The 21875-nt window shown below is 45.4% G+C and overlaps 8 non-coding genes across 8 annotated transcripts; 4 read left to right on the top strand and 4 right to left on the bottom strand.

Annotated features, from left to right (window-relative positions):
* Positions 1-3718: 3718 nt before the first annotated feature.
* On the top strand, positions 3719-3823 carry Trnal-caa. The gene is made up of 2 exons: positions 3719-3756; positions 3779-3823. It is a non-coding gene; the product is annotated as a tRNA-Leu (tRNA).
* A 389-nt stretch (positions 3824-4212) lies between these two features.
* Positions 4213-4284, bottom strand: Trnaq-cug. The gene has a single exon. It is a non-coding gene; the product is annotated as a tRNA-Gln (tRNA).
* Positions 4285-6269: 1985 nt separating this feature from the next.
* On the bottom strand, positions 6270-6351 carry Trnal-aag. The gene has a single exon. It is a non-coding gene; the product is annotated as a tRNA-Leu (tRNA).
* Positions 6352-6628: 277 nt separating this feature from the next.
* Positions 6629-6701, top strand: Trnam-cau. Its single transcript has one exon. It is a non-coding gene; the product is annotated as a tRNA-Met (tRNA).
* A 1487-nt stretch (positions 6702-8188) lies between these two features.
* Trnak-uuu lies at positions 8189-8261 on the top strand. Its single transcript has one exon. It is a non-coding gene; the product is annotated as a tRNA-Lys (tRNA).
* Positions 8262-8656: 395 nt separating this feature from the next.
* Trnam-cau lies at positions 8657-8729 on the bottom strand. Its single transcript has one exon. It is a non-coding gene; the product is annotated as a tRNA-Met (tRNA).
* Positions 8730-14813: 6084 nt separating this feature from the next.
* Positions 14814-14886, bottom strand: Trnaf-gaa. The gene has a single exon. It is a non-coding gene; the product is annotated as a tRNA-Phe (tRNA).
* A 518-nt stretch (positions 14887-15404) lies between these two features.
* On the top strand, positions 15405-15476 carry Trnae-cuc. The gene has a single exon. It is a non-coding gene; the product is annotated as a tRNA-Glu (tRNA).
* Positions 15477-21875: the final 6399 nt, after the last annotated feature.

The raw sequence follows: 21875 nt of genomic DNA, 5'->3' as shown, positions 1-21875 counted from the left end.
CCGCGCTTCTTGCTATAAAAACCCATCCCACCAACCCAGAGGCGCGCTGGTCTTCCAAGAGGCTTTGTTGCCCCAGGTACCTGTGTTTGAATAAACCTCGTGCTGTTGCATCTGATCGGTGGTCGCTGCGTGCTCATTGAGCCGGGGGTCTCTCCTGAAGGGAGACCTCTCCGGGGGTCTTTCAGTGTGAACTCAAAATAATAGAGAGAGCAAACTTGAAATGGCACAAATCTTTAAACTCTTAAAGCCAATCTCTAGTGACTTATCATTTCCAACAAGGCCATACCTCTTTCCCCAAATTGAAGACCAAGTATTCAAATGTCTATGTGAACATCATTTAAGCCATCACACAAATAAACAAAAATTAAAAACAGAGGTATCATTGGAAAAATGATCTTCTGAAGTCTCTCTCCTCCAGAATCATAGCCTCACACATACTTCACATGTGGTCCACCTCTGTGCTGTACAATTAGCATTAATATGAGTTTTATGACATTATTTCATGATCATATATTTGAGGCAATATGTCATTTTAATTTTTCCACTTAGAAATATCCTTTTTGAGACCTCATTATATAAAAAATTTAAAGATTTGTTTTACTTTTCATTTTTATTTATATGTATTTTTGTGTGTTTGTGTGTGGGTACATGCACATGAGTGTATGTGCCCTTGGAAGCCAGAAGAGGATGTGGGATATCCCGGAGCTAGAGTTACCAGTAGTTGTGAGCTACCCAACATGGGTAATGGGAACTGAATTTGTGGCCTCTGGAAGAGCAGCAAGTATTCTTAACTGCTGACTGATTTCTCTAGCAATAATTAAAGAAAAAGAGGCCATGTGAATTTGAGAGAGAGCAAGAGGAGACAGGTGGGCACAAAAAGTAAAAATTATAAAAATTTATGCATATATCAGCATTTATTTGTGTGTGTGTGTGTGTGTGTGTGTGTGTGTGTGTGTGTGTGTGTGTTGGGGGGGTCAGGGAACAATCACAGGAGTTCTTTTCCTCCTGCCTTTTGGATCTCAGAGATTCAGGCTTGGTTGCAATGCTTTTACCTGCTGAATCGTCTTGAGGGCCCCTCGCTTACCTGTGGATACTGAACACATGATAACTTGTCCCTATAGACATAACAGACTGAGGATGAGCTCTCAGGCAAAAATTCTAACTGGCAAGAAAAGGGGTCAAGGAACAGGGTCAACCCAGCTTTCCTGAAGTTCAGTTTTCCTGCACACCTGGAAAAGTGCAGGCATTTTATTGAGTTGTTGGAGGCGTAAGCTTTATTAGTCTTGAGAATGACTTCCCCCTCCCCCGCCCCGGGATATTTCTTATGGTTTTGGGAGATTTTCCCATTTAAGATGCAGATTGTGGCCCGTTTGTTCCCAGAGACATCGGATATTACCCTGTATATGGTGAGTTCTTGTAAGATGAGACTAAAAGACAGGTACCGGAGAAGGGTAACTCACCGGGCGACAGGTTCTGAGGATTAAAGATGTGGGAATCTGTTGTCTCTTGTCCCATGTGTGTTCTCTTGTGGTGTTACTCTCTCTTCTGTCACAGACCGGCTTCTCTCTAGCCTGGAAACTAAGCAAGCCTTGGAACATCTTGTTTTATCTCTTTAGTGTGAAAACTTCACTATCATGAGATTTCACATGCTTTTATTAATGTAAGTCTGTGTTTGCAAGAACACTTCTCCAGAAACTTCCTGAGGAAGAGTATGTGGGACATACAATGTTTTGAGTCATGCAATGTCCGTTTAGGGTTGGTAGGGTGTCTCCATGGGTGAAGGTGCTTGCTCCCATGTCTGAGTTTGATTCCTGTGACCCACATGGTAGGAATGGAGCCCCGACTCTGCAAGTTGTCCTTTGATCTCCACATTCACAGCAGGGAATGTGCCCCTCTGTAAATAAATAAATGCAACGAAAATGTCTGTTTACATATCATCAATAGTCTGGCTGGGTGTAGACATCTAGATGTGACCGTGACTCATCTTGACTGAGAAATTGTGAGCTCCAAGCATGCCTGTGCAACTTAGTGAGCAAAATAAGGCGTTAAGAGGGAATAAGGGAAGTGCCTCCCAGGCAAGTCCTGAGGCCCAGACTCCACCCTTAGGACTCCATCGGAGAAGACCTACCTTTGGATTTTTTTTTTTTAATTTAAAGGTCATTGACTTCCTGTCCTCTAGCTTTGAGTTTTACTGTGTTTAAAAAAAGGACATCATTCTGAATCCGAATCCTTTATCGCCGTTTCTGCATTCGTCTCTCTCTTTACAAAGACTTCACTTCCGATAGAAAGCTTGCCCTGATGGGGGGCCCAGAGGGGCTGTTCCATCCGGAGATTTGAGGTCTTTGGTCTGATAAACTCTGTCTCTTTTCTGTCATTTCCTCCTTTTCTTTCCCAGGAAGCCCCAGGGCTTGAGCGCATGCCTTCTACTAGACTCACTAACAGGCGGATCTCTGTGAGTTCGAGGCCAGCCTGGTCTACCAAGTGAGTTCCAGGAAAGGCGCAAAGCTACGCAGAGAAACCCTGTCTCGAGAAACCCAAAACAAAAACAAAACAAAAAAAAAAAAAAGGTTTTGTTTATCATTTCCCGTTCCCCACCCATTTTCTAGGAGATTTCTTCAACTTTATTTTGTAACCTCAAAAAAACTTCTGCCACTAAACTGTTAAAGAATTTATTCTTTTTCTTTTACCTCCTGAAGGAGAAAATAATAATAATAATAATCATCATCATCACCACCACCACCACCACCACCACCACCACCACCACCACCACCACCACCACCTCCACCTCCACCGAGTTCCTGTGCTGTATTTGTTTTTCTCCCTCTTAGGTCCTCTCCGATCTCCTATTATATTTATTTTTTTCTTTATTGTAGAAATATTTCACAAGTACCTGATTTTTCTTGGTTGTTATTTATACTTAAGATTAGAAATTAGAACTCTGATTCCGGATGCTGTGTAGCCTAGAGATTCTTCAGGGTCACATTGAGACCCAGCTATTTCTTTGGAATACTTCAAATGTCGGTGTCTGTTGTTACTATGGTACCATTTTCCAAAGATGGGACAGTTCCGCCTTTTCCGGAAGAAGCACCAAACAGTCTGCCTGCAAGTCTGAGGAGCAAAGGACCTGGGATTCGGGCTCTGACCGACGCGTCCTTCGTCTCACTCTGTCTCTTCCCTCCTCCCTCCCAAAGTTTCTACCCTTTAATTCCTGATCTTCCAGCTTGATCTTCCATCTGCCGTCAGTTTTCACAGCCCAGGCCTCTGCAACTCTGGTCTACACTGCAGCCAGTGTTCATGGACTACCCTCCCTTTCTAACCTGGTCTGTCCTACTGGTTCACTCCCCTGCAAGCTCTCTCCATCAGGCGGGCGCTTGAGGACACTGTCTCGGAACAGAGCTTGCGCTGAGTGTACAGTCGTGAGGCCGATGAATGGTTCTGAGCCAGACCTGAGCTTGCAGGATCTTTGCGTTTTCTGAACTCGGCTGCACTCTGGAAGGGCCGGGGACCCAGGGGCCGATAAACGTTGAATTCCAGAGGGGATCGGTAGCAAAAAACCTCAAGAGTTTTCTTGTCCACATTCCTGACTAGATAGAGAAAAAGAGTTTAGTTCAGCTTACAGGGATCTGTATTTCTACATCGTAAATGAAACCTAAAGTACAGTAATTGCATACACATGCAATACACTTGAAAGATACATTAATTATTACACAACTATCGTGTCAGGATGGCCGAGTGGTCTAAGGCGCCAGACTCAAGCTCAGCTTCCTCCGATTGAGGGTTCTGGTCTCCCATGGAGGCGTGGGTTCGAATCCCACTCCTGACACATACGCTTTTCTTGTTTTCAATTACTCTTCACAGACACGTCGTCTCCTCTCCTTTTCATTTTCTATCTTAGCGGAATCCAGACCTTTCATGAAATCTGTCCCACTAATCACGAAGCTCGTTGAGTCCTGCGCTCGAGCCCTAAAGGGGTCTTTGTCACCAGAGGGAGAACATCTGGTGACAGAGGATGATACTGCATGAACTGTCTGAAGCTTTCATGAACGGTGTAGGAAACGTGCACCAACTCCATAGAGACACCTTTGACAATTGAGTAGAGTTGACGAGGTCAGATACCACATGACCTTTTCCACTGCCAGGGCCATTAGGAGCCAAATGGGGGAAACTCTGTTGACAAGCGTGAAACGAAGCAAAAATAACCTTAAAGGGATAAGGTTCCACCGAGATTTGAACTCGGATCGCTGGATTCAGAGTCCAGAGTGCTAACCATTACACCATGGAACCAACCTGACCAAGAGCTTGCCACAATGTCCATCTGTGAACACTTCTTAAAAAAAAAAACAAAAACCAAAACAGGCATTGTAAAAAACAAGAAACCATTTCACGGGTGTTATTTGAAATTCTGTTACGAATTTAGTATGTTTCAGAGTAACTTATCGTTACTTTCTCATGAATTTCTCAATTTTATCTTTGGTCCTTCTTTATTTCTTTGTTTTCCTGTTGGTTTGTTTGCTGTTTTCTTTGTCCAATTACTGTTTTTGGTTAGCATACAAATAAATGACATTTTCGTATACATAAGTTATTAAACTTTGTTTTTATCCCTCACTTCCTTCCCCCACCTCCCTTCTCCTCTGGCTGCCCTCCACCCCCTAGCCGCCCCCGGTCTACTTTCTCATCACAGCCGAGGTCCTTGTGCTCTTCGAAAGCGCATGTTTGGTATACACATCGAATGTCTGTCTCTGCCTCCTAGTGATTCTAACAGTATTTTCATCGGAGCCATTCACGTTTGAAGTAGAAACCTTCGTCTTCGGTGTGTGGACCACGGAAATGGTCAGGCGCTGCGTGAGGTGCCCCGCAGCTCCGGTCGTGTTCTCCTGCATCTCGGGGTCCAGAGCAGTGCCCGCAGTTTGTGCCTTTCCCCCCACCACGGAAGGCAAACTGCATGTTAGTCCTATCGTTAGACGCTGAACGAAGAAATAGATATTGTCTCCTTTCTCCGGCTTCGTTTACTCATTACGTGGGACCCGCAGGCTTGTCTCGAGCAGCGATGTGTGGCAGCAGCGCCCCCCGCTGCCATCGCGAGCCGTGCCAGTTCTTTCCCTGGTCCCGGGGCCGCCGGGGCCCAGGAGGAGTCTTTCTCCGTCTTCTGCAGCCCCGGCCTCGGCGCCTCTGCTGCAGTTCTTCGCTGGTGCGCGCGGCGGGAACGCGGAAAGCCAGGCAGGTGGACTCGAGGGGAGCACAAATGAGGTTCGGCACTGTCAGTACGGCAGAGCAGTCTGAGGCTTTCGGGGGTGCTGTCTCTGTTTGCCTCCCTAGGCTCAATTCAGGGAGGCTGAAGGGGTCAACGCTTCCTTCCCGTCCCCTCCCCGTCCTTCCTTCCTCCCCCACTCCCGGCTCCCCTCTCCCCGAGGGGCAGGCGCCCTCTCTTTTCCCGTGGGTGCCTCCAGAGAAAGATTGTCGTCACCGAGTGGGTAGGAGCTCAGCACAGCCTTCGGGAGAGAGTAATTTCTGAGTTGAGGTCCAAGACAGAGAAGGAGCTTTGCGGCGCTGTCAGCCTCTGGGAAGACCCCAGGGGCGTCGCGACGTCAGGCTGAGAGGCAGTGGCATTTATTTTATTTTATTATTTACTAATTTACTTTTATTAATTTTTCAGACAATATATTTTGATCATTCTTTTTTCTTTTTGCCAGGTTTTCAACTCATACAGCTCAGATGATCATCATTTGGGTTCAAAATGAAATGATAAGGCTGTGGTGGTGCCGAGGAGAGGCTTTCCGTCTCCCGGATGGGACAGAATTCCCTTCTTCAGGGGCATAGGCCCGATCTGTGTCTGGTTGCAAGTCGGTTCGGAAAGAGAAAGTTCCACATTCATTCTTCATTCATCGCCCAAGGTAACAAGAAAGAATTGCGAAGTCTTCAGGCCCTAGCACATAGTAGGTGCGGAATAATATTTCTTAACATGAATGAATTAAAGAAAAGCTTGTTATCCGTTGGCGGATCCCTTTATTCGGTGAAAATGAAGTGATTAGGGGAATAAATTTCACACACATTACGTGCTTATTGACTGTTTATTGAAGCGATTATTTGAAGGAGTATCTTCTGCTGGGACTGCTGTGGGTATGTTATGTGTGACTATCATCTGTAACCTGGGAAGACAGAGAGTAGGAAGGGAGAATCCTGGCTGATCTAAGAGACTGAAAACTGTCCGCTTGAGTCAAAGGGAAAAAAAAAAATCTATTGGCTTGAATAATAAGTGAAAAAAAGTCTTGTGGCAGCGGTGGGATTCGAACCCACGCCCCCGAAGAGACTGGAGCCTTAATCCAGCGCCTTAGACCGCTCGGCCACGCTACCCCTACGCTCAGCCCCCCGCCTTGTCTTCCTGGAGTAATTGCACGCTTTCCTTTCCCGCAGTCCTTTGCGTAGGGCCCTCCGTGGCAGGCTCTCGTTCCTCAGTCTCTATGGCTCCTTAGCACAGTTGCGCAGGCTCGGTCCCTGCTTTGTACCATGAAACTCTGCGACAGAAACGTTTTTAGGCGCTATCCTAACTGAAAAACCACAAACCTGACAACGCGAGACAGTCTAGGGGGACAGTACAAGTACATGGTTTATGAGAGTGATTTCTGCAGGCGCCTCCTTAGCGCAGTAGGCAGCGCGTCAGTCTCATAATCTGAAGGTCCTGAGTTCGAACCTCAGAGGGGGCAGCCGTAGTACATTTTGCTCTCTTAATCTCGGAGAGTTCCCGTGCGTAGGTAGGAAGCGCAAATCTATCTATCTATCTATCTATCTATCTATCTATCTATCTATCTATCAAAAAATAAAATCTTTATAAATATAAATAAATAAAATTATTTCTTTTTCGCAAAAACAAATCCCAAAACTATTCAAAGAAACTGAACGGGTAATTTTCTGTTTGTGTAATGTAATGATCTGTTACAAAGCTATAAAATAGTGATTTTTTTTTTTTTTTAAATTATGAATTGAACACTCGACAAGCGTGGTGAAGCCCTCGGGAGACAGAGGCAGGTGGACCTCTACATGGCGAGTTCCAGGGCTCTGTCTTTAAAAAATATTACACATGTTCTAATTTTTCATCGTCATTATCATTATCTATACCAGTTGGAGCCAGGAGAATTTCAGGTGTCTTCCAGATGTGCTTGGACACCCCCCAGCGCAGGTGTAAAAGAGAGAGGGAGGCCGGGGTGCGAGTGTGACAGGTGTGAGACGACGTGTAATTAATTGCTGGTTGAAGGTGTAAGGTGCGTATAATTGCAGGTCTGGTTCTCTTTAACCATTCTTCTGGGATTGTGATACTCCATGTCAAAAACGAAGCAAAACTAAGATCCAAAAATAATACAAACAAAACACGAACGTGTTTGCTCGGTCTCACCACGTTGGGCTCTTGCTCTTGACAGAATTTCTAAGCCTTCCAAACTGCAAGATTCAGAAAGAAGTCTCAAAGGGAAAGAGGTACAGCAAGAAAGACAGATGTCAATCAGGGTTGAGATGGTTTTACATCCAGCTTCCAGTGTCTCGTGGAGCCGGGGGGATCTCCAGCTGTGTGTGTTTTCCCCACTCTGTCGCGGGGCGCGGGCCAAAGCGGTGTCCGGTCGTCCATCCTCTCTGCTCAGACCCGCCGTCCTAGTCTCCGTCCCGAGCTGGGGCTTGGTGTCTGTCAAAAGAAGAGTCAGAGAGAAACTGTTGGCAGGAGAAAGGAGGCCGACTTCTTGCCTGCGTTTTTCTTCTGTCTAATTGTCCCAGCTTCCACGCTCTTTGTGGGGTCCCTCAACATCTCATTATAGAAGTTACTAGCGGCCGAAGTAGCACCCGTGCCCCCCGCACCCCCAGCCAGGGCTTCCTCCTTAAAGCTGTGGTGTCCTTCCTCAGAAACCCCGACCCTCTTTCAGTCCCGCAGCGCGGCAAGGCAGCAGCTACGTCCTGCGGTTACCTTGGCTGCGCTGCCACAAGGCAGCGCCTTTGCTGTTGCAAAAGAGGTGAAGGTTGACACTGAGCACGCAGGAAATGCTTTTCTGGAGTTTGCATTTTAATAGATCCTGAAATAGACAGATAATAGATTCTGAAATCAGATGGCTAAATGTAGGATCTAAGATAAAAAGAAAACATTATGTAAATTGGACATTAACGCTTTTCCATGTATCTTTATTCACTGTAGGATAGTGACTATGCAGGAGCCCGGATAGCTCAGTCGGTAGAGCATCAGACTTTTAATCTGAGGGTCCAGGGTTCAAGTCCCTGTTCGGGCGTCAGTGTTTTTGTTTTTTTTTTTTTTCTTTCGCGTACTAGGACCGAACTGATGTTTCAGGAGGCCAGGCGTTTTTGCAGAACTTTATTTAACAAGACAGAAAACCTAGATCACATCTTACTTCGAGGACGTGGTGGTAAGGAAGTTCTGTATGTATTAAAAAGAGGATTTTCAGGGAAAATCCAGCATCAGTCGTTCATCTAGGCATTCCTTCTTTCCAATAAATATGTTGCAGGGTAGAATGCTGTTTGAAGAAGGAACTTGGGTAAAAGAGCTCTTGTCTACTGGAAAACGATGGCTACCGGCACAGGTTCTGAAATCCTGGAAGCAACTAAACAGTTTTGAGTTAACTGTTTGAATGCAGAAAGGAAGAAGAGAAAAAAAAAAAGAAAAGCCTGCCCCCTCTGAGGTTCGAACTCAGGACCTTCAGATTATGAGACTGACGCGCTGCCTACTGCGCTAAGGAGGCGTGTAGTCACTGTCCTGCGTCATACTATATTAGTAACAAATTATGTTTTGCCTACGCTAGCCCAGACAGTGTTCTTAAATTTCCTAAATGATTTTTTTTTCCCCTCTTGAAAATGTCTGGAAGATTCAACATCTTCCCACACTTGACCTAGATGAAAAGAGTCGCTTTAATCTTCTGTTCCTCCTCGGACATACGCAAGGGTTTTTAGGATCCCTCGATTTCCAGGAGTCCAAAGGGGACAAACGCGACCTTTTGAAGAATGAATTGTTCTTTACACAAACTCTTGGGAACCTGTTAGTGTGAGAACAGGAAGATGTGAAAACCTGATTTACCGAGACTTGCCCGGGGTTTGATCTGGTTCCTTACTAGAATTTCCCGTTTTTAGAGTCTCCCTGGGATTTGTAAACAGTTGAGTGTTTGGTTTTCCGCGTTAAGTGTGGAAGTAGAAGAAAATACAGAAACCTTTTAAATTACGTCCCCACTGCGACAGGAAAGCAAACTGATTTTGTTGTCTCTGAGGACCCTGAGTTTCATAATAGGATCCCAGTGTGCAAGTGACCCAGTCATGGGGCTTCAGTGTGCCATGTTAGTGTTGTAGTCCTGAGTGGTTTGGTCTATCTTCACCCGAGTAAAAGTAGATTAACTGCTCAGATGTCGCTAGGTTGTATCAAGGTTATGATAGTTTGTTTTTGAACACCGTGAATATCATGACCATATTTTTCAAGAATTCGAATAATGAAAATGAGAATAATGAAAATCATTCAAATGCCAGCACCACCCAGACATCACTGGAAAACTCTAAGTGATGTCCAATTTTAAAAAATGACGGAACGACACACAACTGGATTGTGGAATAGATTATCAAAACAGAGCAAACTGCACCACATGGAAAGAAGTCTTTAGATGTAGAAGTGTACAGGGAGTGTATTAGTCAGGGTTCAATGGAGGAACAGAACTGGCAGAATGAAGCCTTTATTAGTGTGGCTTACAGGCTGTGGTCCAGCTAGTCCAACCTTGGCTCTCTACCAACAGATCCAAGAATCCAGTAGGTTGTTCATTCCACAAGGCTGGATATCTCAGTCGATCTTTAGTATAAGCTGGAATCCTAAGAAGTAGGCTCTGATAGCAGTGAAGGAATGGATTTGCTAGTGAGAGCAAGCTTCCTTCTTTCGTGTCCTTTATATAAATTGCCATCAGAAAGTGCCACTCTGATTAAAGATGGATCTTCCCACCTCAAAAGATCTGGATTAAAGGTCTACCTCTCCACCTCAAAAGATTATAAGTGGGTCTTCCCACTTTAAATTATTTCATCAAGACAAAATCTGTCATGGGTGTATCCAGATGCTTGGGTTTTAGTTAATTCCAGATTTGGTCAAGTTGACAGCCAATAAGAGCCATCACAGCGAGACTAAAACTCACAAGGCTGCAATGAGTTGGACAGTAGAAACAGATGTAAAAAATTTCCCAACAGTACCAATGCTCAGGTGAAAAGCACATTGGGCATTAGAGACAAAAAAAAAAACAATGCTGTTTTATGGCTTATTTTAGTTAGCTTTCAGTTGTTGTAATAAACACCATGAAAGCGGCTTGGGCAAAAAAGGGCTCATTTCATCCTAAAGATGCAGTCCATCATCCAGGGAAGTCAGGGCAGGAACACAAGGCAGAAACCTGGAGGCAGGAACTGAAGCAGAGGCCGTGGAGGAGTGCTGCTTACTGGCTTGTTTCCTATGGCTTGTTCAGCGGCTTTCTTCTACACCCTAAGATCACCTGCTCAGGGGTGGTGCCCCTAATATGTGTTAGGCCCTCCCACACCAATCATTAATCAAGACAATGGCCTACAGACATATCTATAGGCAAGCTGATGGAAACCATTTCCCAGTTCACGTTCTTCTTCCCAGAAAACTCTAGCCTGTGTCAACAAACAAACAAACAAATAAAACCAACTTGGACATAGTCCCTGGGTTACTATCTAGATTGAGAGCTTAGAAGCCTTGGGGGAGAAAACCCCAGCAAATCATAATGTCGGGTGCAATGTAGATCTTAGTCTGACTCTGCTTTCGATCAAGCCATAGCCACTGAAATTCTTCTCCTAGCTCTTAAGTACTGTCCTGTGGAATATGGCCTTGAAAATCATCTCGATTAATAGGGACACTTAATAAAACTTCATGTGTCAGTTAATTTCCTGTGCCAGCTTGATGGGGTTCAGAATCCCCTGAGATGGCACACCTCCCTCCAGCATGTCTGCCTTTCCAGAGACATTTAACTGACAAAGGAACACCTACCCTGAATGTAGACTGCATACGAAGGGAAAACCCAGACTCGTCATTTTTCTTCTTGCTGTGGCCTCAGAGGCCAGTGGCTTCACCCCCCACATCTGTGACCCCTGCACAACGGTCGGCACCCAAGGCTGTGAGCCACAGTGGACCCTTCTTTCCATTGGTCGTTTCCTTCACTCTCTGGTCCCAGTGATGGAGAAAGCAACATTCCGTCCAGGGAATTCAACAAGTGGTTACTGACACTTGGTCCATACTCACTCATATTGTATAAAGAGAAATTTTCACAAATTCCGTTCAGACTCGAAACCTATTACAGAAAGTGAGAAAAATCTTCCTTAGACTTTCTTTTATTTGGGGGGGATGTTGAAACGGGGCTTCAGTATATATCCTTGGCTAGCCTAAAACTCACCGTACAGACCAGGCTAGTCTCCAGCTCACAGAGTGCTGGGATTAGAGGTAGATAACACCATGCCCATCTTACATTACTTACTTGATGTCCTCACACCCTTTGCTGTTGCGCAGGGTGTGATTTGCTTAGTCAGGACAGCAAGGCTTTCTAAATATAAAGAAATGCTTAATGCAATGTTTGATCTTATGGGAAAGGCAGGAGATAGCAGGCGTTGTACCCATTTTGCAAAACCCCCAGAGACCACCAAGGAGCCAGTTTCCGATGCAATAACATAAGGGTCCTTTTGTTGTCAGATTCGAACCTGAGCCACCGCACAGCAGATGGAGGGAAATACTGCAGCAGCCGGGAGCCCGGGTATAGAGAGTTTTTATAGGGCAACAAAACAAAACAAAAAACAAAACAAAACAAAAACAACACAAAACAAAACAAAACAAAAAACAAAACAAAACAAAAAACAAAACAAAACAAAAAAACAAAAACAAACAAACAAAAAAACCACACAAAAAAAACCGCAAGCCGGGAATTACATGCTTTGGCAACTTGGGATTGGGTAGAAGGGATATGGGCCAAGGTGATTTTTTGAAACTATTGGTCTAGACTTTGGACGGGAAGCCACATTTGAAACCATTGGGTTAGACTTTTTGGCAGGGAACTACAACTTGCTGAGCAGGATTATCTGGGCTACTCAGCAGGATTGTCTAGATAGCTTCAAGGGCCATAAGCTGCAGACAGGATGTCTGCTGGAGCATACTGCCCTGTATCTGTTCCAGTTGTCATGGCACATTCCTGAGGGCCTTCCTGGAACTGAGTACAGCAGGTGGTCTAAGATGGTGGCCCTCCCCTAAGATGGAGTCTGTATTGCCTTCACACAGCATTAGCTATGAGTCTACAAGATGCTTATTGTTACTAGTCACAGCAAAGATGTCAAAACGTTGGCCTTATGTAAATCACATTTCTGAAGTGCAGTAGAAGAGGAATGCTCTTCTGTAATTTGGAGAGGTTGAGGAATTAACATAGGGGGAAGGACTTGAGTAAGTTATAAATCTATATTTTCAATAAAGTTTAAAAATCAAAGTGGTTTATATTAGTTGGCCAGTATGCCATCTGTCAAACCGAAAGGTGTTCCAGGGAGGGGATTGGGGAGGAGGTTTTATACATGTAAAAGGATCAATAAAGTAGAAACAAGGAACAAGAAAGGACTGACCATTTCATGTTTTCCTCCCTCTCTTATTAAAACAGTGGCTTCTCCTCACCACGCTGGCTCAGGCAGACTGGGCCCCTTCTGACTGGTGACTGGGACTGCTTGTGTTTTCTGCTTGTTTATCTGTACCTTTCCAAAGCTTATTTTGATTACTTAATACAACAAGAGGCTCCGTTCTAATCTGGTCTGTTGGAAGGGATCTAGGGCAGAAAGGAACTTGGTTCTGAACCATGGCTTCCATAAATTTTGTTTAGTGAAACCCTATTTACAGATCACGACAAAAATCCACATGCTGAAAAAGAGAGAAAGAAACATGTTGGAGTTGTTCATGTTTTAGATGAAATGTTTACACCAGCAAACAAAGTCATGGGTCTCGCTACCGTATTTTCATCACCTTCGTTTTAGCCTATCACCTCTCCTGCTGCCCCCACCCGTGTCGCTTTCCCCGTCTGTAGGCAAAAGTCTGAGGATCCATGTTGTCTTTATTAACTGATGTCTGTTGCTGGGCAGAGACACCATGACCACGGTAACTCTGGTAGAAAGTTAGCCTTTAATTGGGGGCTTGCTTACATTGAGGTTTCGTCCGTTATCACCACGGTGGGAAGCATGGCATACAGACAGACAGGATGCTGGAGAGGTAGCTGAGACGTCTTCATCCCGACCGAGAGGTAACTGGAAGAGAAGGAGACACTTGATACCCCAAAGCCCACTTCCAGTGACACTTCCTCCAACCAGGCCACACCCCTTAATCCCTGTCAAGTAGCTTCAAACCACCACACGTGCCCAATGGATAGTTGGCTTGACTCAGGACTGGGGGGAGGCTGGGAACCCGAGCAATTCTGACTGTGTAAGAGTAGAAACGAGGCTGAGCATTAGCTGAGTGTGCAGGGCTGGTCCCACTGGCTGTTGAATTCAGTTTGCCACTACTTGTAAGAAAAAGGATGTCCTAAATATTACAGGTGGTTCACAGAAACAATATTAGAAGCAGTCATATAAGCTGCAGAATATCCTGCTGTAGCACAGAACAGACAGAAAGGTGTTGTTTTAATTATTATTTGTTTCGTTTTGTTTTTGAGACACGGTCTTACTGTGTAGCCCTGGCTGGGCTGGAATTCACTGTGTAGACCAGGCTGGCCTTGAACTCACAAAGATACTACTCCTGCCCCTGCTTCCACAATGCTGCTGCCACCACAACCAGCCGTAATTATTATTTTTGTCTTTTTGACTGTGAGCCTTAGTCTTTGACGGTGGAGCCATCTATCTCTCCAGTCCTAGTATTTTAAAGGAAGCATGGATCATCTCTGCTTAAGAAGTTTTCTTGTGTTTGCATTTATATTCTTATAATTCCAGTGGTGCTGCTATGGTCCGTATCTAGTTTTTTTTTTTTTTATAAATGTCAGTATCAGGACTGTGATATTGGACCACAGTTTTGCAAGGTATTGTCACTGAAAGCAGCTAGGCAACAGAAAAGGGTTGTCTCTTTATATTATTCTTGGAAATGTACGTAAATTACTTAAAAGCAGAGAAATTAATTAAAAAATCAAACTACAGGCCCCGAGAAACAACTATTTCTAAAAAGTTACAGTAGTAATGTGATGAAATAGAATCACCATACAAAACAGAAAAAAAAAAGGGGGGGGGGAGGACAGTTGAGTCCTAAGTCCAAAGGAGGATTGTTTAAGGAACAATTGGTTTTCATTCCATGAAAATTGAACATAGCGCCGAAAAGAGCCACAACATCTGGAAACTGGGAAGTTGGTGGTCATGTTGGACTGGATTGCAGCCGGTAGCTGAGTCTGGCTTGATGGGTCACGGTAAGACATGAGAACCCGGCCTCCGTTATGTGGTCCAAACACGGAGATGTCGTTGTTTTCTAGTCTGTAGAGAGGTCGGTGAGGAAGAGAAGGATCTCTAATATCGCATGCTGTATTCTCCACCTATTTGGATAGTAGGTCCCTTTGAATTTCTAGCCGGCAGAGAATACAATAAAGAGCGAGCCTGTGGAGTATCCACTAAAGACCTTTACTGCATGGTGGCTTTGGCTTACAACTCTTGAGATAACTTAATGGGAATAAAGAATAGGTAGGTTTGGAGAAGGAAACAGATGCGTTGGAGAAACAGATGAGGAGCAGCTCAAAACAATGAAGATATTAAATATAAAAGTAGTTTTAGTAAGGAAAACATTGGTTGGACTACGTTGCCGAAACCCGGGATCGAACCAGGGACCTTTAGATCTTCAGTCTAACGCTCTCCCAACTGAGCTATTTCGGCCCCGCCCGGTGTGGCCTCTCGCTATGTTGTAATGACTTTATCACTTAGTTTCTTGCTGTTACGACAAAACTGACGAGAGAACCTACGATTAACTAAGAATTTTGATTTCGACATCTTATTGTATTATAAAGAGAAAAGCAAGGAGACAATTTAAATTGATCTTTAAAACTTGCCTTAGCTCAGGGAGTGGTGGTGCACGCCTTTAAACCTAGCATTGGGGAGGCAGAGGCAGGAGGATCTCTTTGAGTTCAGGACTCGCCTTCCTAGAGTTCCAGCTCAGGGCTAAGACCGTCTTAAAAAAATGTTGTGGTTTTTGTTAAATGCTATAATGTTTTCTGGGTCAATTCATACATTTAAGGAGCAATACGGACCATTCACTTTCGTGCCTTCTGAATTTCGTTGACTGGGATTTGTAGTTGGTTAATTGGGTAAAAGTCAGAGGTAACACAGTAGCTAATCGGAAGTAACACAGTAGCGAATCCAGGTCATATAGCTTACAAACAGCGGCTTTGTCAGTTTCCCTGGTGGTCTAGTGGTTAGGATTCGGCGCTCTCACCGCCGCGGCCCGGGTTCGATTCCCGGTCAGGGAAGTGCACTTTTGCAGTTCATATCAAATACACACACAGGCTGTACACTGTACAGTAATAAATATTTTGTTTTCATATGGCAGTTTCTGCTTTGTGTTCGATTTGTTTTGGGTATTTCAACTTCAAAATTTCAAACGATGCAGTGTCACCATTTTAATTACTAATAATTATTTCATCCTTGTGAAGACCGAGGATGAGATAGCCCAAGCGCTCTTGCCAGAGGACGTAGGCTCGCTTGTCAGCACCAATGGGACAGCCCACAACTGCGGGTTACTCCATTTCCAGGAGATCCAATGGTCTCTCCTCTTGCCTCACTGGCACCAGACATCCATGTGGCACACTAACATACGTATAGGCAAAACACTCATGCACTAAAATGTAAACAAAAATCTTATTAAATTTATTTGTCGTGGTTGTGCCTGAGTGTGTGTATATATGTACACACACACGCACACGCGCGCACGCACGCACGCACGCACGCACGCACCACGCAGAGGCTGGGGTTCCAGGCAGTTGCGAGCTGCCTGTGGCGGGCTGAGCCCGGAACTCAGCCCTCTGGAATCCTCCCTCCTCCCCACCTCTCTCTCTCTGGGCTTTTGCATTTAAAAACTCATGCTAGAGGGCAAGTCTTCGAGAGCTGGCAGGGCTTCGTACAGCGCTCTTTAAGATGCTTGTGAAGGAGGCAAGTGGGAACTCGCGGGGCTTCCCACCGCCTGGGAAGTTCCGGGGTGAAAAGCGGAGGGCCTCAAAATTTCTGGGTTCCACTGGCACAAGAGAACGGCTTAAAATGTTTTAAAATTCGTTTGTCTCAAGAGAGGCTACATTGAATTCCCAGTGCGTCGACCTAACTAGGATTCTAAGACATCTTACCGCGAGGGATCTGCATTAACCCCAAGCACCGGAGAACCTGGCGGAGAAGATCGCCCCAGGACGACATCAACCCCTAAAGGAGATCCATCCTTGACTGCGAGGCTACACCGCGGAGTGGGCTGAGCATTTCAGAGGCGATCAGATTGCTCCCCTCAGCAATGACGTCTACAAAATCCCTTGCAAAGCAGAGGAGAGAGAACAGTGAGAGCGTGGTCTGAGCTGTTCTGGCAGCTATGCATATCCCCCAAACCTTCTTTCATTTGTGTAGTACATAATCTGCAACATATTTACAAAGTTCCGGCTTGCTCTTTGATGATGGATGTGGGGGCATCTGGTTTCCAGTGTGGCCACTTTGATTAAAAGTCCTCTCTCTGCTCTTCACAGTCCTCTCCGGCACGTGAGACAGGCGGTTGATTCTAGTTAGTTGTCGGGACTCTAGGGGCCAGAACTTAGTTATAAAAGTCCGGTAACATACTTGTAACTGCATAATCAGTATTTGCCATTCCTATTCAACACTACAGGTGAAAACACACGGCTTCCGGTTAACGGACAAGGAAAAGAAGTGCATCACTGTGTTGTTCTAGCTTTCTTGGGAATCCATTTTTCTTTCTTTTTCCTCTCCTCCCCCCATTTTGTTTTTTGATTTTTGTTTCTACATCCCGACCGCTATTTCCCCTCCCTTCTCTCCTCTTACCCCCCCCCCCCATACACTCCCCTCCCCCATTTCTCTTTAGGAAAGGGCAGGCCTCCGGTGGATATGAACCAGCCATGATAGGATAGATCTCTATTAAGACTCTAGGAGGGAGGCAACCTGGAAGAAGGAAAAGGTCCTACGATCAGGTCCTAGTGTCAGAGACAGTGCCTGTTTCCACTGTTAGGAGTCCCACAAGAAGACCAAGCTACACAACTGTCACATATATGCAGAAGGTCTAGGTCAGTCCCATGAAAGCTCCCTGGTTGTCAGCTCAGTCTTTGGGAGCCCCCTACAAGCCCAGACTAGTTGACTCAGTGGGTTTTCCTGTGGTGCCCTTGACTCCTCGGGCTCCCGCAAACCCCGAACCCCTCTTCCTTTTTTTCTCTCTTAGTCATTATCTTAATTTCCCCAGGAAAATCTGCCAAGTGCTGAGAATGATGCCGAGTGATGTGATGCTAACCGAGCCAGTCACTCCTACAGAAGGCCTTGTGAAGATAAAGCTGGGATATTTGTGGAAGCTGAACGGGAAAGAACTTTCTGTACCGAATTCTTTTTCCTGTTAGAACTCACCGTTTTATATATATATAAAATCACCCCGACTGAGTGATTTAGACTCCTTGAGCTGACTCAAACCTTTCTGGATCAGGAGCAAAAACTCACTGCCCTCCTCCCCCAGGAACGCAAATAGGAGAGCTGGGGGGAAGGGCAGAACTTGACTAATACAGATGATGTCATAACACAACTGTTCTTTAAAGCAGTCGAATCCCCGCATTTCAAAGGGAGCGGCCTTTGGCTTTTTGCCTGGGACAGTTTGGTGGGAATTCCTCTGTGCGAGGTCTCTCAGGGAACTGCTGGGCCTCAGACTCCGCAGCGAAGTGGGGTGGGGTGGGATGTAGCGGCTTCTACCTCACAGATCACAGACCCACAGGTCGTGAGGTGTCGGTGCGCCTCCCTCTCCTTCCTGGGTGATCAGGAGAACGGAGGCCACCGATGTTCTCCAGCACTGGTCAAACGGGGTGGTGGTGGCACCCGGGCCCTCAAGGGCTCAACGTTGTACATAGGGGAAAACACAAGACGAAACACTCGTGTGGTGCTGTGTCCAAGCCACCCAACGTGCTGGATTTAGGCTTGTATCTGGGAAGAATCCCTCCACCGCCGGGGATTTTCCTCCTGAACAATGTACCCCCAGCTCCCTAGATTCCACTCGCCATTACGCAACTGCTAAAAACCTTTGATGGCTCGTATTTCCTCCTTTAGTTGTGTTTCTTTTGCTGTGATAAGACACTACGAACGAGGTAACTAATGAAAGAAAGCATTTACTCTGGGGCTCACGGTTCCAGAGGGTTAGAATCCAGGACTGTAAAGGCAGCAAGCATAGACCGGAGCAGTGCCTGAGCGCTCCTGTCTCCACCCACAAGCTCAAAGGGAAGGGAGTGAGGGAGGAGAGGAGAGGCCATGCCCAATGACAGCAGTGTCGCACCTCCTGTAACAAATCCCCATCTCCTAATCCTTCCCAGACGGCTCCACTGACTGGAGCCTGTGGGGTTCCTATGAACCTTTGGGGGTATTCTCCTTTAAACCACCACTCTTCCTAATCATAAATTAGTGGATGAGGTAGTTCAACAGTAATCGACGGGGACCATTTGGAAGTCCACTTTCCATCTAGCACATAAATCTATGCTATCAGTAGCTATTAATATCAGTTCTAGCAGCTTTACTCTGAGCAGAGTACATCTGAAACTGCTAATCTGTAAGTTCTGTATGGTGGTGCCCTTCTGTGTGGTTCCTTTTATAATTTCTTCACTGTAACTTTGAAACTGGGAGAAGGATGACTGGCCAGGGCAGTGAGGGGGTGTCTCTCTCAGAAAGAGCTAACTGCCTAAGCTGGGGAGTGAACTGGCCAGAGCAGAGAGCACCCTCAAGTCACAGGTTATGGGACCCAGAGTGCTCAGGTCTGGGTGCTGGGGGATGTGGACTGTAGGTGATTACAAGGTAGCACACAAGTAGGCGCTCTTCCTAAGGCTGCCTCTCGAGTGTCATCAGACACTAGTGAGTTCCAGGACCAATTCACCCATTAAAAATTATAATATATAACACATATATTCAATGCATACAATAATAAATAAATATAACATAATATATCTATATATTTTTGAAGCAGGTCTCTATATAGCCTTGGCTGTCTGGGAACTCACCTTGTAAACAGGCTGGCATCAAACTCACAGAGAACTCCACTCGCCTTGCAAGTACAGGGATCAGAGAGGCTTGTGCCATTAAAAGTGTTTTAACTGTGTGTTGAGGTGAAGAATCTATGGAGCATCACAATTGAGGAAAATCCTTGGCAGTGGTGGGATTCAAACCCATATCCCTAAAGAGGCTGAAACCTTAATCCACTACTCTAGACTGCTTGGCCACACTGCCACAGCTGAGTGTTCTCATGGGTGTATTCCTTCCGTGTGTAATCTGGAGCTCTGGCAGGCCTTTCTCCAGCTCTCCTCCCCAACCTCCCTGGTTTCCTCACTGCCCGTCAGTGGCCCTATTTGACCAGGGCAGGAGAACACTAGCAGCAGGCAGACATCCTATTGATTGTGGATTGCCTGTCTCTCAGTTTCTGCTTGTATTCTATGCAGTTTTTACTGACCAAAAATTTGATTCACCATGTTGGGGTGATGTACTGTGCCCCCCCCCCAATATACTGTGTCTCCCAATAAAATAAAACTTGCCTGGAGATCACAGGAAAAAGCCAGCCACTATATAGAAGTCCCACAATGGTAGCACACACCTGTAATCCTATCACTTGGCAGGCAGGGATCTGTCTGGAACTCCATGAGTTCAAGGCCACACTGGGAACAGAGCCAGGCGTGGTGGCTCACTCAAATTTCAACACTAGTTAACCATGGAGGTATGGAGGTCTACAAAGACAGATAGGAAGTGACAGAGCTGGGCAGGAAGAGGAAGTGATGTAGCTGGGCTGAGAGAGCAAATGAGAGAACAGAACAGAAAGGCATATATAGGTGTGCGTAGACAGAAAGTAGCTCGTCTTTGGAAGCTGTGGAGTTGGTGAGGTGAGGTTAGCTGTGGCTTTCCCTATTTCCCTGATCTCTTAGGTTTTCATCCCCCTATCTGGCTCCATGCTTTTTTATTTAATAAGACCATTTAGAAATTTGTCTACACCATGTGTAGCAACTGGATGTTCAAGGATTCATCTCTCACAGTAGGCTTTGATCCTCATCCCAGAGATTGAGGGAGCAGCCTCAAGAAGTCAGTGATAAAGTCCAGGTCTTCTGCATTTCTAGCTGACTGGATATAAGTGGAGGGGTCCTACCAGCCCTTCTCAGATTTGATGGCATGCTGAAATGCCCTATTGAGTTCAGAAACTCACTGACTTTTATTTACCAGACAATATAAAGGATCCAACAACCTGGGAACAGCAAATGCAAGAGGCAGAATTGCTGCAAGCCGCAGAAATATACAAAGTAGGATTTCAGCTGATTATGACAAAGCTAATACCTGGAAGAAGCCAAGGGCCTTCCAGAGGTCAAGCTGAGGCTCAAGGAGCCTTGGTGATATTTGGTGTTTGATTATCAGCTGTTTCCTGCTATGAGTTTCTTGTGTGCTATTGTAGCTTTCCCATCATTTATTGGACACCATTTCCTCTCTACTAAAGGAATACTTAGATAACCTTGTGTGCTGACAGCTATGCACAGCCAGAACCCCAGTTCAAGCCTCCCTGTAATTATCATCATTGGCAGCATCTGGCCAGGTCCATCCCCAGACAGAGGAAAGTACCTTATTAGAGATACCTCTGTACTCTCTAAGAACAGAGGTCCTGAGTTCAATTCCCAGCATCCACATGGTGGCTCACAACCATCTGTAATGAGATCTGGTGCCCTCTTCTGGCCTGCAGACATATATGCTGACAGAATACTGTATACATAATAAATAAATAAATCTTAAAAAAAAAAAAAAAAAAGAACAGATTTAAGGGTCCAGGCTACCTGTTTGAGAAGTCCTGTTGGGTGTACCAATTAAGCTTAACTTGCTCCTTTCCCAAATCTTACCTCCAGTTCCAGATCTCCCTTTAACTATCACCAGAGGCATCTACCTGTACACAGGTTGCTTAACAACTGAGCACACTTCCCTCCACCCTGCAGAAAAACAGCAGAGAGCTTGGACAGATAGGAACCACAGGAAAAAAAGAAGGCAGTTTTATTTTCTCCCATTGACCTAGCAACTTACAGATTCTTAACGTTTTCTACCAATTACATTTTTTTTTTTTTTTTGAGACAGGGTTTCTTTGTGTAGCTTTGTGCCTTTCCTGGAACTCACTTGGTAGCCCAGGCTGGCCTCGAACTCACAGAGATCCACCTGCCTCTGCCTCCTGAGTGCTGGGATTACAGGCGTGTGTAATCTGGCTCTACCAATTACATTTAAGATTACAGTTGAGCACCTAAGATTCCCTTTCTTAGATATTACCCAACTTTAGCCTTTAGATAATTCATTAGTCACTTCCCCCTTTGGGTTGCAAATGATAATTAACAATTACTGCCCCTCTATGTGATTCTTATACTCCATTTGACCCTGGAAGCCTGAAAAACACTGCCTGAGGAAAATTCTTACCTGCCTTTATGACCCCATAGAATTCAAGCCTGGTGACCTTGCTCACCAGGGGATTGCTGTTGCTTGGGTTTATAACTGGATTCCTGGAAGACTTAGGAGGAACGTGGAGAACAGAGAGCTGGAGAATGGAGAGGGATAATGAGGATTTTGACCAGAGAGAACATGTGGATGAGATGAAAGATGAAGAAGAGTCAGATGTGGAAGCACTAGCTGGGTAA

Source organism: Onychomys torridus, chromosome 5 (genome assembly GCF_903995425.1).
Source record: "Onychomys torridus chromosome 5, mOncTor1.1, whole genome shotgun sequence".
NCBI classification, from domain to species: Eukaryota; Metazoa; Chordata; class Mammalia; order Rodentia; family Cricetidae; genus Onychomys; species Onychomys torridus.
This window is presented reverse-complemented; position numbering and strand designations above follow the sequence as displayed.